The following is a 16,197-nucleotide window of genomic DNA, read 5'->3' as shown; positions in this document are numbered from 1 at the left end:
CTTGCAGGATGTATTCCCAACAATGGAATTACTAGGTCAAAGAAAATGATGACTTCTGTAACTTTTCCGAAGCACTGCAATACCACTGCTCCCCACATTTGACAACTTGCAATTCCACCACCAATGAGAAATGGATCCATAAATCTTGTCATCTTTCAGTTTCATCATGTTTTTTTAAAAAAAAAATTCTATTCATGGTACGTGAACATTAATTTCTTTACCCTTTTGAAAACTGTTTGTTCATAGACTTAGGAGCTCTAACGAACGCAGTGACCAGTCAGAACTCTAGAAGACTGATGATGTAGCATGTGTCTTACTTCTGGGCAGGTGTGCTAGGTATAGAGTGTAATACAAAGTTTAAGGCAAGACCAATGCGTGATTTTGTTTTGCTTGACACAGTTATTGGTTATGAGGGGAGTTCTCTTATTTTGGGAGAAAGTTTTAGGAGGGAATATAGAAGGAAAAGTGGTAGAGATACATACACTAACAGAGAAAATGTCAATAAAACATATAAATACGCACAGAAGAGAGAAGGAAGTTCAGGCAAGGAAAACAAAAAAGAAGGGCACTTTAGTTACTATTGTGTTAAATGTAATATATACTTTCTTTATAAAAAAAAGGAACAATCTATATGTAATGGACTCATAGTTTCATATACTATCCTCTATTTTTCTTCTTATTTGTATATGGAAATGTGCATGTTCATGGATATTTGCCAAACTCATAATAAAATGGGGGATAAAAGAATGTATGCTCATAAAAACTAAATAGGACCATTAAGACAATATGCACAAAGAAAACAACAACACAAAACTGAACTCTGTGGACAGAAAACAACCAAGCTTGACCAAGATGAAAAAGATGAGAGGATCACTGTTCCTCCTTTCTTTACAGAGGTGGGGGATGGAGGGTGTGGAAATTTCATATATTGTTAGATTTCGTTACCTGTTGGTTAATTTTGCTGATTTTTTTCCCTTTTTTTGTTTTTGGTAACAAGGGTTAGATAGATCTTTGGGTAGGGAAAGAAGTGGTATATATTTAGAAGTTCAGGTAATATGAAAGCACAACATATCAAAAAGAAAAGAATAAGAAAAGAACATTTTCTCTCCATATCTTTTGACATGCTATCCACTATGGACTAGGAATTACCCCATGGGACTTTTCAAGAGTTCCTCATATGTATCAGATGTCAAGTTTTTATGTGTCATATTTTCCATATATTTTCCCAGTCTGTTTTTCTTTTCTTTTAATTCCATAGGTTTTGGCATATAGAATTGTTTTTATTTTCATGTAGTCAAGGACATCTATATTGTCCCTAATAATTCCTCGTGTATTTAATTGAAAAAAATTAACCTACCTTCTACAATTGGATTAAATATTCTACTCCATTTTCCATCTTCTTTATAGTTTAAAAAACAAAACTAAGTCCCACAGCAGAAAATAAGTTATATGACATAAGATGTGAGTTTCAATTCCTCTCCTTTGAGATTGCCAAATAATTTCCCCCAATACATTTGCTAAATAATGAAGCCTTTCCCCAGTTTTTATCTTCTGTGGTCTCCATAAGTATTAATCTTTTGCACAAATGATTCACTCACGTGTGTTTACCATTAAATTGAGCATCCTGAGACCCTCTTTTTTGGCCTTTAAAATTAATTGCTTTGAAATATTATAAACTACAGCAGTGATTACTTTTTATTTACACAATAAGACTTGTATGGCAAGATCCAAGTCAACATTTATTTTCTCCATCTAAAATAACTTCTGTCCACTTAAACACTTTTTCAGAATAGAATTATGGCATGTACCTCAGAGCTCATCTAACCAACTCATGCTGGACACAGAAATCTCCTCTACAATGTTCCTCATATTTGGTCAACCTGGATCCACTCAAAGACTTCCAGTAACATGGGATTCACTCCCTCCAGAAACATCCAATTCCACTCTTGGACGGTTCAAATTAAGAAGTTTTTTTTTCTTTTCTTTATATTACATTGAAATTGTCATTTTTAAAACTTTTATCCGCTGTTCCTAATGCTCTCCTCTGTAGCTAAGCAGAATAAGTCTAATCCTTTGTCAAATTGAGGCCTTTCAAATTTTTGAAGATAGCTACCACATGCCCCCTACATCCTCTCTAGCCTAAGCTAATTATCTACACTTACCTTTGCAGATTCCATGAGCTATAGTTTCAAGTTTCCTCACCAAAAGAGTTGAACTCTTCTAAATACTCTCTATGTTGCCAATGTCATTTCTAAAGTGTTATGCCCAAGATCTGGTAAGATATATTCTGTCCAGGAAAAGTATATTGGGATTATTATCTCCCTTGTTTCTGGAAACAATATCCCTTAAATTATCATTTACCTTTTCAGAAATGCTTTTAATGTTCCAAGTAAAATGTAATTTCCTTAAAGACACAGACCATATCTAATATTGCTTTGCATCTTCTGTAATATTTTTGTGCACAATGTAAATTCTCAGTGGGTAATGACAGCATGAAGAAATGAAACATTAAAAAGAAGTCTGTGATCTTAAGCATTTTTTACCATAATATGTCTTTCACATGAGAGATGAAGAAATTTCTACTCAACACCTGTATATATCCCTCTTCTATACTTAGCAAGTAGTATTTTGTGTTACAGTCATTTGTTTTTGAGCTCCATGAGGCAAGTGACTTTTTCTTATTTAATTGGTCTTCCCTATCCTCATTTCTACACCCACCCTCCAATGCCTGGTAAAGTTCAAATTAAGTATTAAATAAATGTTTGCTCAATCTGAAGGAGGAAATAGACCTTAGGTCATATTTCTAAGGAACAAAAAGTAGAAAAGACAGGAGAGAGAGAGAGAGAGAGAGAGAGAGAGAGAGAGAGAGAGAGAGAGAGAGAGAGAAACAGCCAGAATGGTAAGACTAGTGAACTGAAATGGAAGCCAGATGAGAATTGAATTTCAGAAGGTCAGGGTGTCAGGAATGTAAAGTGAAATGAAGCTGCTGGAGATAGCCACTGGAAAGTGGTTATGCACTTTCAGTAGAGTAGTAAAGATAGAAAGTGGGTTACAGGGAATTATGGAGTGAATGAGTAACAGTAACACTAGACACAGAATGCTTTAAAAGTTTGTCAGTGAAAGAAAGGAAAGGAATATTATGTTACATAGGCAAAAGTAAGGTCAAGAAAGTGCTCTGTGTTATCTTGTGTCTTCTAGAATAGGTACAAATTACATATGTTTGAAGGCTGAGGGAAAGCCCGTAGAGAGAAAAGTTGAAGACACTAAAAAAGGGAGGCTGGGTGAGAGAAGAGGGCTATAACTGAACTGTTAAGCTCCCAGAGAAGGCAGGCAACAAAGAGGTTAACTGTGAAAAGGAAGGATACTTCTTTCTCTGAGAGAGGATGGGGGAAATGGGCTTAGGGGACAGATAACATGAAACAGAGACAAGAGAAGATTGAAGAGTTCATACCAGATGGCCTTAATTTTCCCTGAAAGGTCATTAAGACAGCTCTGAGGTTGAAGCTATGAGAATGATATCTTTGGGGTTTCTGAGGAAAGGAGAAAGGTTTGGAACAGTTGTCATAAGGAGTGATTAGGGGAATCAAAGAAGATGAATCAAAAAATTGCTAAGGTGCAGTGAGAACTGAGGTTAAATAGCATGAAATTGTAGTGGGTCAGTTTTACATGGTTTTGTACCTTTTTCCAGTAATAGTTTCCTGTGTCTGGGGAGCACAAGAGTAGAAAAAGTAGACTCAATGTTGGGTCAAGACTGATTCAAGTTTGAAGACTTTTACAATGAGCATTGCAAATACACTGATTTAGGAAATGTAAAGGGTAGCTAGGAGGCACAGTGGATAGAGTGCCTGATCTGGAGACTGGAAGACCTGAGTTCAAATCTGGACTCAGACACTTACTTGCCTTGTGACTGTGGGCAAGTCACAGAAGCCTACTTGCCTCAGTTTCCTCAGCTGCAAAATGATCTGAAGAAGGAAATGGCAAATGATAAGATAAAAAGGAATTAAAAATTAAAAAAAAGATAAAAGGAATTAGAATTTTTTTTTTTAAAAAAGGAAAGAATGAGCAGGGGAACAAATATTATTGACTTCAGCATCTCTCAAAATCAGCCTTACCATCTCCTCACCATACTGCCTATATTCTGACAATCATCTGCAAGTTCACTACACTCCCCTTGCCATTCCACTCCCAACATTAGCCTCCATCCCTGGGTCACCCAGGTCTAGTAGTTAGCTTTTTGCTTAATCATGTCAGGAAAGCAGACTTATATAATACTTCTTGGCCACCTTCACAACACAATGCCTGGAGTCCAGCATGGTTAAACTATCTTCCCATCCCTACCTCTTCTAACTTCCTTTTTGTGTGTTGTCTTCTTTCACAAGTGTGTAATCTCCTTGGGGACAGGCACTATCTCTATTACTTATATTAACATCCCCAGTGCCTAGCAAAGGCCCTTACCCACAATAACGACTCAATAAATGCTTGTTCATTCTCTCTGTTCATTGTCTCTGTTATCTATCCATCTATCTACCCTTCTGTCCATCTATCTGTCTACCCATCTATTTAAATATCAGCACCTCTAACATCTATGTTGATGGTTCATAGTTTTCCATCCTCCTCTACTTACCTTTATTTACATTTCATATCAGAACATTTCCCCAGAACTGCCTACCCTCAGCTTCACTATCACACTGCACTAGTCCACTTTCAGGATCTCATATCCAGGTCTCATATTTTTTTCCTTTTCTTCAAGATCCTGTATTTTTCTTCTATAACTGTCCTACCCCCATATCCATGAATGGCAGATCCCAATTCATGGTGCTCCTCCCCATATGCTGGGTACAAATATCTTTCTGTATAGATCGTATTTAATGATCACTTCTGTTCAGCCAACCATTACTGAATTCTTGTTATGGGCTATGTGCTGTACTAGGTGGTACAGGGAATGCAGAAATCATTAAGGCAGGCCCCTACCTTCAAATAAAGTGTACTAGAGGAAACTGTACCTGTACAAGAACCTCACAAATGCCTTAAATTTCCTGGTTGTTTTATTGTTGTTGGTGGCGTTGTTCAGTCATGTCTGATTCTTCATGATCCCATTTGGTTTTTTGTTTGTTTGTTTGTTTTGGGGGGCTTTTTTGGCAAAGATACTACAGTGGTTGGCCATTTCTTTCTCCAGCTCATTTTACAGATGAGGAACTGAAGCAAATAGGATTAAGTGACTTGCCAAGGGTCACACTGCTAGTAAGTGTCTGAGGCCAGGTTTGAACTCAGGAAGATGAGCCTTCCTGATTCCAAGTCCAATGCTCCATCTAGTGCACATCTAGCTGCTCTTTACATTGGAGCAGAAGCAATATATTGAATATGGTTTGCCTAGATAAATTATTGAGTGATACTAATCCTTGGTCTATGAAATTCAGTTCAAGTCTATCTCAATACCAAGAAGATGTGAAAGGCAAATGTGTGTGTGTGTGTGTGTGTGTGTGTGTGTGTGTGTAATTATGGTAAACTCATAAAAAATCCATTAGAAGGAGGATCCCACAATTGGAATTCACCTGGGAGATGGGATTTTTAAGTGTTCTATTACATCTATATTTTATTTAAAATGGAGAGGTGGATTTATTCCACAAGCTTCTGCTAACGTGGTATGTTCCATGCTGGCAAATCACAAACTCCTCCTCACCTAATTTCTGTAATTCTGCTAAACTCAATCCATATTCTGACGCCTATCTAGATCACCCAGTGAATGTCTAGAGATGGATTTCTTAGGAATGGAGGAGACTGAGAAACTGAGAGGTCAGTCACACCTCAGTTACGCCTACCTGAAATGCTTTCACATTCAGGATAAGGAATGATGAGATTACCTTTTTTTAATTAAAAAATGTCCCTTCTACTGGATCTACCATTTCATTTCTCCTGCTATTCAACCTAATGATGACTTCCACTCTGCTAGTACCTCCTTACTTTCCAAGTCTCTTGCTCAGTCCTACGGTGGCTTAATTTCCTTCCCTTTATATTCTTAACTCTATTGTCAGCCATTTCAGTCCCTAACTACTTTGCTCCCCTGACCTTCTGCAGCTTTGCTAATTCTCAACTTTGTGTAATATCCAGCTTCCATCTTTTCTCTTCTAATTCCCAAGTCATCAAGCACTGTTGAAGGAAGACATAAAAACATGCTAAGTCAATGACCAATTCATGTCAGGTAATTTCAATTGATCCTTCACTACTATACAAAAATCCTAGTTATTTTTGTTTGCTTTCCAAACTTTTCCAAAGCTTCTCTTCTTTCTTAGGCTACCAAATATATCTGCAAATCTACCACACAACAGATGAGACCATCTATCCTATATTTTCCTATATGTCCTCCTCCATTGCTCAAACTCTGTGTCTTTCTGTCTCTTCCTTTTCTTAATCAAATCCCATCCTCTAGGACAGTCATTCTCAAACTTTTTGGTCACAAGTCCCCATTACATTGTTAAGAATTGTTGAGAGGGGCAACTAGGTGGTGCAGTGGATAGAGCACCGGCCCTGAAGTCAGGTGGACCTCAGTTCAAATCTGACCTCAGACCAAATACTTGACACTTACTAGCTGTGTGACCCTGGGCAAATCATTTAATCCCAACTGCCTAAAAATAAAAAAAAAAAAGAATTGTTGAGGACTCCCCCAAGAGCTTTTGTTTATGTGGGTTATATCTCTCAATATTTGTGCAGTGGATAGAGTACCCTGAAGTCAGGAGGACCTGAGTTCAAATCCAGCCTCAGACCAAACACTTGACACTAGTTGTGTGACCCTGGGCAAGTCACTTAACCCCAATTGCCAAAAAAAAAATTAAAATTTTTTAAAATCTCTCAATATTTAACATATTAAAAATTAAAACACCTTAGAAATTATGAAAATAGTTTTGACTTCTTGGAGCCCTTGGAAGCACCTCAGACACCCCTGGTAGTCCCCAGACCATACTTTGAGAACCACTGCTCTAGCTTTGCTCTATTGATCATTTCTTCTCTCTCATTTTCAACGGTTTCCTATCTACTGAATCCTTCCTCTCTAACCTGCATACATTCCTAGGTTTATCCTAAATAAATCTTGCTTTCATTCTGGCATTATCTTTCCTCCCCTATACTGATAAAATTCTAGAACTTCTCTGCTGCTTCTCTTTACCATTCATGTACAACTTGATACCCTACAGTCTGACTTCCCCACCAATCCATTAAAACATCTTAACTATCAAATTCAATTTTTTCCCAGTTTTTCAGTTCTCTTCCTCTTTGACTCATCTGCAACACTGAACACTTTTGATCACTCTCTGTGCTACACACACACACACACACACACACACACACACACACACTTTTCTTTTTACTTTTTTGACCTCCATAATACTGCTGTCTTTAGTTTCTCTTCCTACCTATTAATCTTTTTCACCGGTTTATCTTTGTCTTCTCAGACACTGTGCAAGTGTTCCCAGAGGTTCTGTCACTGGTCTTCATCTCTTTTCTCTTATACTCTCTTATTTATCTATTCTTACCACTATGCAGATGCCTCTGAAATATATGTATATAATATACATATATACATACATACACATACTCAGAAATATAGTATACATTATAAAATTCCCATTTTCCACATATTCTCCAGCCCAGATCTTGTCTTTAAATTCCAATTTGTTGAGGTGCAACTTTTCCCCCTCTATCCCCTGTTCCAGCTTCCAGTCAGTTGGAATCCTAGAGTGGTTAGGGAGAACCTTGTGCTACGCTGCCATCCGTATCTGGGAATTGAATTGTTGTATCTGACAACTATTAGCCATAATAATCATTTTTCCCTATAGTGTTCTTTTGCTATCTTCATGCTGACTCCCTGCAATGTGTTTCTGCCATCTTCCTCTTGACTCTTTTTTTCTCTTGTCTATCTTAACTAATGATGGCTCAGATGGGAAACTTGGCATCACTGCAATCAAAAAGATAAATGGAAGCCGGCACTGTCACTCTCCTGTTCTCTACAGCATAGAGATCCTGACCCCATATACAGAAAATATTGGTGAGAGAAAGTACAGTTTGGGAGCTTATAAAATGAAAAAAAAAAACTTATGAATAGCTATTCTGATATTTGAGATTCACCATATTTCTAAATTTGTCAAGAAAGAACATATCCTACATTAAAATTTCACTTTCATAATTTATAAGAACAATATTATTATACTGGTATTACTAGAAAGCGTAATTATGCCTTTAAATCTCCTTAGTAATAGTCATGTCTGAAAGGGGCTTCTTGAAATCTTTAAAGTCCAGGATTTAAGCTTAAGATTAGAATGGATGCTCAAAGAGGAAGAGACACATAGTTAATGACAGAAATTTTTTTTAAAGGTTTCATTTAAAACTTTAAAATAGAAGGCTATGCCTAGACACTGGCATGATTATTCTAACCCAGTACAAGTAGATTCTGACATACAATCACAGTTCTACAGTTGTAGTGGAAATGCATATTTTATTCTGTTCTCTCAGTTGACATGTAAAGTCATAGAACAAAGGCCATCTAACTGTGAAACAATATAGAGAATAAGAATTTGAGATACTATGTACCTTTATATAAAATGAAATTACATATGTATGTGTGTGTGTGTGTGTGTGTGTGTGTGTGTGTATAATGTGGCAATTAAATTGATCATTTCTCTTATAAACCAAAATATGGACTTTAAATGGTTCTGCTTAATATAACTTCACAGACTATCGTGAACACAAACTATTATTAATGACTGTGAATATTTCATAAGGAGTTAATTGAAAATTGCAACTTCAGCTATCAAGATTTATGAAGGTTAATGCAACAGGTAAGGCAATTATGCAAACACTTCTGTAATGGTAAGTTTCACTTTCAATTATTAAAAAATATAGTCTGTCCTCTGGCCTTACTATGCTACTGAAATGGATAAATATTTACATTTTGAATCACAACTCATCAAGACAGAGGAAATTATTTAAAGGATTTTTGGTAAATTTGCTTTTCTTTAAATCTCTTCCAGGGGCAAAAGGTGAAATAAAACTTCACTTAAGAGACAGCTTGCTCCATTTCTGCATTAGATGCTTTAGATATACTTTAGGTGCTTTAGATTTAAAACTTTAAAAAAAGGTTTGGCTTATTGAGCTAAAGAGCTTCATTTTAAACTACATTCCTCATTCCATATGCTGTTGCCACTGCTGCACTATGTGATGCAGGTCAGGGACTTCCCTTGTTTCACAGCACTGGTTCAAAGGTGGATTATGCACAAGCGAGCATTCATTTATTTACCAAAATGCCACATTTTAATCACAGGTCACAGAAGAATAAAACTTCTCATTCCAAATGGAACACCTACAAAAAGTCTGTCTGAACCATGATGAGTATATAATGGAAAAAATAAAGAGCAGGGGATTCTTATAATTATATATTTTCCGGCTCTATGCCAGCTCATTCTCTATGAAATGTCAACCAATGCTACAGGGCAAAAGTGGAAGAGAACAGAACCAATGAGTAATTTAAAGGGAGAATCTATGCTGCCGGTCTCTCAATGGGACCATTACAGTGCATTAGGAAAGAACAGGCCATAACTGTTTTTATAAATTAAAGCTTTAAAATATTATATAGCAAAAAGGATGAATTCTTTTTTAATGAGTTAAAAGTATATGATTTATGTATTAGCAACTTATTTTGAATAGGAGGTATTACTTTCCACATGAGAAGTGAAATTGAATCTCAATGTGCAAATGTCACAAGATAAAGGGGCATTTAGGAAATTGTTCACAGAAACCAATGAGGTGCCTTTAAACAGGACCATTTAGGCAGCTGAGGTTTTTATGGAACACATTTTCTCACACTTTGATTCTATTCTCAAATTCTTACAAACCAGTCGTAAGCAAAGACAAAAGATGAGCTCACGGGGAAGGAAGTTTTCTCATCAGTGTCTTTGCCACTTTTAGGTTTAATGGTCTCTGGGTGCTTCTGAGACTCAATCGCACTTGGATTCAAATGGTCCTTCAGATGACGACCAGAGAACTGCATGGCCCATTAAATGGGGCAGATTGGGGTGGGGGAGAAAAAAAACTCATGGTTACAAAGACATAATGTTACATGAACTTTCACTGAAACGTTATCATATTTAAAAACTACCACTGCATGATCATCCTTATATAGAAACAAAGAGCCACACATGGCAGCAAAAGTTCTAAGTGGGAAGAGGAGCCATGTTCTAGAAGTTTCTTCATGGTAGTTAATTTGCCGTGATCACCAAGAAAGTGGTTATCATACAGCTTTCTCGTACGGCACTTTATGGCTTATAAAGCACTGCACCTTTTCATCTGGCCCTCAGCACAACCTTGCGATGGATGGTGCAGGTTTCGTTGCCATTACAGACAGGGAAACAGAGGTGCAGACAGGATGGATAGTGTGCCGAGGTTACAACTAGTAAGGGGGAGAGCAAGGAACTGAAACCAAGACTTGGGGTTCTAAATCCGGTGCTTTTCCCCTTACATCACAGCCAGGAGGCACAACAACGTACAGAGCACTGGATCTGGAGTCAGGGAGATCTGATTTCAAATCCATCCTCTGACACTTACTAAATGCGGACCCTCAGCAAGGCATTTAATCTCTCTGTGCCTCAGTTTCCTGAACTCTAAAACAGAGATAATAAGAGTGCCTACTTTCCAGGACTGTTGGAGGATAAAATGACAATAATTGTAAAGCACCTAGCATCTGGCACACAGAAGGTGCTTAATACATGCTTATTCCCTGCCTTCTCTTTCTACATTACTACTTAAATAAGAAATCATCAGGCACCCACCTGGAATCTGTATTTTTTTTTGGCGGGGGTGGGGGAGGATGATTCAGAGGGAAGATTCTCAAGGACCAATGCATAAAAACACAATCACACACATTTAACTTGGTTGGAGATTTCCACTCTTTCCCTTCACTAGGGTAAGCATCTCTAGTTCTCTCCACTGATTCTCCTTTTTAATTCAATTGACAATTTTTTAAGTGGCTACTATATGCCAGGCATTGTGCTAGATATTGGGGGTAAAAAGATAAACAAAACAGTCCATGCTTTCAAGCAGCTTACATTCTACTAGGTATGGAAAAGCAACATGTAAATAAAATATGAAATCAGTCAACATAATTTGAGAGGTGTTGGAGAGGTAAGGGAGGAGCAATATCTACTGTTACTCTGGTTGGGACTTCCACTAAGAGTGGAAGGTTCTTAACACATGGGCTAGTTTTTCCCTAAAGTGGAAAAGAAATCATCCATGGGACTTAATTAATCTAGACCTAGGGACATAAGGTCAAATTATTGATGGCATTATCTATGGCATAAAAAGCCAAGGCCTGAGTAATCAGCATCCCTCTACTGATATCAATATACCCTTCTCACTGAGCAGCCATGCCTGAGTAAATCAATCCTACATTTTTGCTAAATATCCTTTCCAAGCTATTGCTACTTAAACTCCTTTTCTTAAAATGCTATATCATATTCAAGTGTCTCATTTCAATCCAGTCCTGAACCTTAACCACCAACAATCTGAATCAGGCTGACCCAGAATAGGGAGAGTGCTAAGAAAAGGGAGGACCCAAAAAGGTTTTTGCAGGAGACAAGCTAAGCCTTGAATGGAGGTAGGGATTGGAAGGGGAGATGAGGAAGGAGAACATTCTTAGGAATGGAGGACAGACTGTACAAAGGCAATAAGGAAAAATTGGAATGTCTCATACAGGAAACAGGAAGCCAGTTTAGCTAGAATACACAATGTATAAGGGAGAAGGATGGAAAACCAGTCTGGAAAGATAGTTTGAAATCAGATTGTAGCTTTAAATGCCAAACAGATGAATTTGCAATATGGAGCCACTGAGACATCTTGAATCCTGAGACTTCTTGAGCAGAATGATCTCTTCAGGCTCAGGACTAAACTTAAAAAATAGCACTCTGGCATCAATGTGGAATATGAATGTGAGTGTGCAAGAAATAAAGTCAAGAAGAACAATAGAGAGGATATCATATAATCCAATTCCAAAGGACCTAGTATGAAAAATACTATCTACCTCCAGAGAGAGAACTGATGAAACTCTAAATGCAGATTGAAGCAATTTTTTAAACTTTATTTTTCTTGGGTTTTTTTTCTGTTTTCTTTTGCAACATGGCTAATATGGAAATATGTTTTGCATGACTTCACTTGTATAATCAAAATGTTGTTTGCCTTCTCAAGGACTGGGAAAGGTACAGGGGAGAGAGGGAGGGAGAACGAGAGAGAGAGAGAGAGAGAGAGAGAGAGAGAGAGAGAGAGAGAGAGAGAGAGAGAGAGAGAGAGAGAGAGAGAGAGAGAGAGAGAGAGAGATGGAATTTGGAACTCAAATTTTTTAAAAATAAATATTAAATTTTTACATATAATTGGGAAATACTTCAGGAAATAAATACAAATGTGTATTTTTAAAAGAGGCTATTGTAGTCCTCCATGTGAAATCTGATGAGGGTCTAAACTAGGGTGGTGGCCATGTGAGTAGAGAGAAAAGGATAAGCTAGATGTTATGGAGCTAGATTGAACAAGACTGACAACTGGTTGCCATTGTTGTGAATCTGGGTGATTACAAGGATGGTGGTGCCCTTGATGGAACTAGGGAAATTAAGAAAAGGAATAGGAATGGGTTAGGAAAAAAAAAAGTTAAGAGGTAAAGAAGATGATGGGTTCTGTTTTGGACATGCTGAGTTTGAAATGCCTATGGGATATTCATATACAGTACTATATGGGTAAAATGTGACTGGAGATCAAGAAGGGTACTTCTACCCTTCTGATGGATACAGAGATCTTATAGTCACCAAAATAGAAATAACCGAATCCATGAAAGTTAATATGATCATTGAGGTTCAGTGCGTAAAGACAAGACAGGATTTTGTGGTATGTCCACTTCTAGGAGTGGGACGTGGAAAATGACCCAGCAAACACAACTATTCAGGAAAGTGCAGATAAGAACATCACATGTTGTAAAGAAATCAAGATGGAGGTGGACTAAGAGAAAGTCATTGAATTCAGCAATTAATGAGAGCACTTTGTGAGAGCACTTTCAGAAAAGCAGTTAGGATCAGGAGCCACATCACATTTAAGAAGTTAAGAAATAAATAGTGGGTGAGAAACTGAACATAGTAACAGACATTTTCTAGGAGTCTGACTATGGGGAGATAAGCAGGATGATAGCATGCAGAGACGACATTTAAGTGAAGGGTTTTTAATTTTATTTCATTTTAAAGATAGGAAGCATCTGGGAATTTTTGTCAGTAGCAGGAAAAAAGGCAATGAATAAAAATAGATTGAAAACTAAAGAAAATGAATGATCACACAATGATGAGCCAGGTAATAAATTCTTTCAGAAAGAAAGAATGGCATAAAATAGTGTATGTCATGGACTTGAACACCACAATCACCACCACTATTCTGACCACCCTCTACTAAACACCTTTCAGCTTCTTAATTAATGTCCTTCCTAAAAACACAGTACATGGAGCTAAATATAATATTCCAAATGAAGTCTAACTATTGAATACTTCTGTGTTCAGTAAATTAGTGAGGGATCTCACCAAAGTGGAGAAAATGGAGATGAAGTGGTGATACTACCTGATGAATCCAAGGAACATCTAGGAAATGTTTAGTCAAGGGTCTCTCACTGTAGTAAAGCCTCCATCATACAATATATATATATATATATATATATAATATATATATATATATATATATATATATTATATATATATATATATATATATATATTATATATATATATTAATATATATAGATATTATATAGAGAGAGAGAGAGAGAGAGAGAGAGAGAGAGAGAGAGAGAGAGAGAGAGACTCCTTATCAGCCTATAATATGACCCAGTAACTATCTCCTTGGCAAATCAGCACTTCCACCATTTGGTAAATAAGTGGTGTTGACATAGAAACTAACACTAAGAGCAATTCAATATACTAAATATGACCCTTAGAGTAAATTAAAATGTTATAAAATTTAACAACCTGCCCATTTCCTTTGACTCAGTGATACCACTACTCGACTTATAGCCCCAAAGGATCAAAGAAAGAGGAAAAATATTTATAGAAGTTATTTTTGTTGCTGTATAGAACTAGAAACTATGGAGATGTCCATTATGTGAGGAATATCTGAACAAATTATGGTATATAAATGTAATGGAATACTGTATCATAAGAAATAAGGAAAGGGATGGTTTCAAGGAAAACTAGAAGACTGATGATTAGTGAAGCATGGAAGAATAGGGAGAAAAAAATTATAAAATCATGCTATAAAAACAACTTTGAAAGATTTTCAAATCTAATCAACACAATGACCAACCATGATTCCACAGGACCAATGATGAAAATCCCTGACAGATAGGTGATGGACCCAAGGTGTATAATGAGATATTCATTTTGGGACATGGACAATTTTGGATTTTGTTTTTGTTTTATTATCCACATTTGACATAAGAGCTTTGTTTTTTTCTTCTGTCTCAATAAGGCAGGAACAGAGGAGAGAAAATAACACCTGTCAATATAAAAAAATGAAATGAACCATCAATCCCTAGCCCAGGAGGTCTTTAAAGACCAAATTCATGCTTCATTTAAAAAAGCGAAACCCTGCAAGAATATTGTATAATTCAAATGGAAAAACTCTGAAATTCCTTTATCCAATCAAAATCTTTTATCATTCCATCTCTTCTTATATCTTACCACTCCTCAGAATAGTTAATTATCTTATGGTGACCTCCAGTCCCTCTGCCTTCACAGGTTACATCTAGTCCAGCCTCATCACTTAATAAATGAGGACCCTGAGGGCCAAAGAGGTCATGTGATTTTCTCAATGTTATATAGATAGTAAATGATGGAGCCCAGATTTGAACCAAGGTCTTCTAACCGCTAATCTAGAGTCCTTTCCATAGCACCACAATAAGGTGTCTTGGCAGGGTGTGACGTTCTCTTATGTGAGGTAATATGTCTCACAGAACCAGAGATGCTGATCTTCTCCATCCCTGGCTCATGATGAGTTGTACAATTCATTCCATGGAAGGCTCTATATTAGTTGCTAGGGATACAAAAACAAAACAGACCCTGCCTTCAAGGAGCTTACAAGTGTCAGGGGAAACGACACATGTACATAAAAGTACACATAAAATATGTTTTGGGATTTCCAGGGTTGGAGGATTAGACTAGCAGCTGTGGAGGATTAGGAAAGAGCTCATATAGGAGGTGATATTTAACTTGAGTTCTGAAAGGGCTCATGGGGAGATTTCTCATTTCACTGGTTTCTTAGAGATTAACAATTCAATTTACAAGGATCATCCCTCCTAATATTTGAAGATTCATACACCTAGCTTCCCCAATTACAAATATGAGATTATGACCCAAATTTTTTTAATTTCAAATACAAGAAAGTTCAATGTCGCTATGGTCCCCAGAAAGAAGAATTCTAAGATTTGAAACTTCTTCTGAGCCAGTTTCAAACTAAGTTACCACCAAACTACAAATAGACTTTGGCAAAATATAAATGCTCTTCGCATACCTGTCTATGACGAACAAACATAATTGTGTTCAGTGTGTGTTAAACAAAATAAATATGCATAATTAGGAAGGGGAAAGGTTCCTGTTGAATGAAATTATTGAGAAAGAATTCATGAAATTGACGGGAGTCAGTGTGGATTTTACAGGATAAGTTATATCATGGCAGAACAATGGAGGAGGGGATTTCAAGCAAAAGTGCAAAGGTGAGAACAAACATGGCATGTTTAGGGTCTTGAGGACTTAGAGTGACTGCAAAGAGCAATTGTTTTCTGTTCTGGCCAGAAACTCCGAAGGTCTTCCCCTCCCAGATGCTAAAGTAGGACATCTTTTGTCTCAATTCTTACCTAGCCTTAGTCACCGAATGGAGATTACCTCAGACAAATTGAGACCTTGGAAAGACCTTAATTTAAAAAGGCCAAAGTCACCTACTGTATCCTGAGTCATCTCTAGCCATATACACTCTTGTCTGGACTCCAATGACTCTGAAGGACAGAATGAGGCTGATGGCTTTCTGCAGCCCTGCCTCACTTAAATCCAATTTGCTTGCAAATCAAGATATCACCCTCATGATGTCATTGTTCCTCTTCGAAAAGGAAGGCTGAACAACATGAAGAACACCAGACTGGCAT

At 37.0% G+C, this 16,197-nt stretch overlaps 1 protein-coding gene across 1 annotated transcript in view; it reads right to left on the bottom strand.

Moving 5' to 3' along the window:
- STPG2 (sperm tail PG-rich repeat containing 2) overlaps positions 1-16,197 on the bottom strand; it is a 543,661-nt gene that overhangs the window by 221,542 nt on the left and 305,922 nt on the right.

This window comes from Phascolarctos cinereus, unplaced genomic scaffold (assembly GCF_003287225.1).
Source record: "Phascolarctos cinereus isolate Bilbo 61053 unplaced genomic scaffold, phaCin_HiC Scaffold_9;HRSCAF=440, whole genome shotgun sequence".
In the NCBI taxonomy this organism is placed as follows: Eukaryota; Metazoa; Chordata; class Mammalia; order Diprotodontia; family Phascolarctidae; genus Phascolarctos; species Phascolarctos cinereus.
The sequence above is the reverse complement of the archived record's forward strand: the minus strand, read 5'-3'. Positions and strand labels throughout refer to the sequence as shown.